Source organism: Tenrec ecaudatus, chromosome 1 (genome assembly GCF_050624435.1).
Source record: "Tenrec ecaudatus isolate mTenEca1 chromosome 1, mTenEca1.hap1, whole genome shotgun sequence".
Taxonomy (NCBI): Eukaryota; Metazoa; Chordata; class Mammalia; order Afrosoricida; family Tenrecidae; genus Tenrec; species Tenrec ecaudatus.
In genome coordinates this window covers 72,205,713-72,208,291 of record NC_134530.1, presented here as the reverse complement: position 1 = coordinate 72,208,291, position 2,579 = coordinate 72,205,713, and the positions used below count along the sequence as shown (strand labels likewise).

Genomic DNA, 2,579 nt, shown 5'->3' with positions numbered 1-2,579 from the left:
GCAACGATGAAACATATAACTCCTCTAGTTCTTAAATGCTTCCTCCTCCCCCACACTATCATGATCCCAATTCAACCTTACAAATCTGGCTACACCAGAGGATGTACATTGGTACAGATAGCAGCAACCAGAAACACAGAGAATTCAGGACAGATAATGTGTTCAGGACCAGTGGTGAGAGTGGTAATGCCTGGAGGGAATGTGGGGTAGAAAGGGGAAACTGATTACAAGAATCTACGTATAGCCTCCTCCCTGGGGGATGGACAGCAGAGAAGAGAGCGGGGGGGAGACGTCAGACAGTGTAACATATGACAAAATGGTAATAATTTATGAATGATGAAGGGTTCATGAGGTAGGGGCAGTGAGGAGGGAGGGGGAAAATGAGCAGCAGATATTAAGGGCTCAAGTAGAAGGCAAATGTTTTGAGAATGATGATGGCAACAAATGTATATATGTTCTTGACACAGTGGATGTATGTATGGATTGTGATGAGAATTGTATGAGCCCCCAATAAAATAATTTTTTAATAATTTAGTGACACTGATTACATTCTTCAATCGTGTAGCCAATCTCATAAAACTTTTCAGAGTTGTTCCTCCCCCAGTAACACAAATTCACTGTCAGCTAAGGTTTCTATCAATCTTCTGAGTTGCCAGTGGCAATTAGATTCCATATATAGGTCTTTTTTTCCCATTCATTTTATTGGAGCTCGTACAAATCTTTTTTTAAAATATGGAACGCTTCATGAATTTTCATGTCATCCTTGTGCAGGGGCCATGCTAATCTTCTCTGTGTCGTTCCAATGTTAGTATATGTGCTGCCGAAGCGAGCACGGCTCGTTCAACTCTCATCACAATCCATACAGCCATCCATTGTGTCGAGCACTTTTGTACGTTTGTTGCCATCGTCATTCTGAAAACATTTTCTTTCTACTTGAGCCCTTGGTATCAGCTCTTCATTTTTCCCTTCTCTCCCCTCTTCCTCCCTCATGAAACCTTAGTAATTTATAAATTATTATTATTTTTTCATGTCTTAGACTGTTCAATGTCTCTCTTCACCCACTTTTCTGTTGTTCATTCCTCTGGGAGGGGGTTATATGTAGATCATTGTGATCAGTTTCCCCTTTCTCCTCCAAGCTTCCCTTTACCCTCCTGGTATGGCTATTCTCAATATTGGGCCCAATGAGTTTATCTGTCCCTGGATTCCCTGTGTTTCCAGCTCTTATCTGTACCCATGTACATGCTCTGGTCTAGCCAGATGTGTAAGGTAGAACTGGGGTCATGATAGTGGGGGGAAGGAAGTATTAAAGAACTAGAGGAAAGTATGTTTCATCGGTGCTATACTGCACCCTGACTGGCTCATCTCCTCCCTGAGACCCTTCTGTAAAGGGATGTCCAATTGCCTACAGATGGGTTTTGGGTCTCTACTCTGCATATCAAAATGATATGATTTATTGTTCTTTGATGCCTGATACCTGATCCTATTGACACCTCATGATAACACAGGCTGGTGTGCTTCTTCCATGTAGGCTTTGTTGCTTTTCAGCTAGATGGCCGCTTGTTTATCTTCAAGCTTTTAAGATCCCAGACACTATATCTTTTGATAACCAGGCACCATCAGCTTTCTTCACCACATTTGCTTATGCTCCCATTTTGTCTTCAGCGATCGTGTCAGGGAAGGTGAGCATCCCAGGATGCCATGTTAATAGAGCAAAGTGTTCTTGCATCGAGAGAGTACTTGCGTGGAGGCCCAGTGTCCATCTACTGCCTTACTACTTAACAAATAAATATATGTACATTGATCTGTTTTCCTATCATTATATATAAATGTATTTATATGTGTACATGCCTGTATTTAGACCTCTATAAATGTCCTTTGCCTCCTAGTTATTTCCTCTATTTCCTTTTACTTTCCTCTTGTCCCACTACCATGTTCAGCCTTCATTTGGGTTTCAGTAATTCCTCTCAGTTGCATTGCCCTTGATCAGGCCCTACCAGGCCTCCTACATCCTCCTCGCCATTGATTTTGGATCACTTATTGTTTCCTTGTCCCTGGCTTTGTTAACACCCACTTCCTTTCCCCCACCTCCCCGTCTCCCATGTTCCCCCAGAACCGTTGGTCCCATTGTTTTCTACTCCAGATTGTTTATCCTGCCTCTGATGGCAGAATTAAGAGAGAGAGAGAATTTCCCAAAATCCCCATGAGAAGGCCATTCCCACAAGGAGGAATCATCAGGCTGTGTGACCTGATTGACAGGATAGATTCTACCCTTTCATTCTTTACCAAGTTTACCTGAAATTGTGTAACTACCACACAAAGCCTGGGGTTCTCATGGTCCATTAGGCCTATGTATTAATTGTTTCCTCACATCTTTGATGTTTTTCACGGGTTTTAGTTCTGGACAAAGAGAGACCAATAGTTGTATGTTAGATGACTGCTCACACATTTTGAAGACTCTAGTCATTAGTCATTAGTGACAAAAGAAGGATGTAGAATATTATCTTTGTAGGCTGTGTTATGACAACTGATCTTGGAATCTTCCAAGTCTGACCCATCTCCCCAAGGTATTTGGTTATGGC

The 2,579-nt window shown here is 42.1% G+C and overlaps 1 non-coding gene across 1 annotated transcript; it reads right to left on the bottom strand.

The window, feature by feature from the left end:
* Window positions 1-726: 726 nt before the first annotated feature.
* LOC142438170 (U6 spliceosomal RNA) lies at window positions 727-833 on the bottom strand. The gene has a single exon (XR_012782598.1). It is a non-coding gene; the product is annotated as a U6 spliceosomal RNA (small nuclear RNA).
* Window positions 834-2,579: the final 1,746 nt, after the last annotated feature.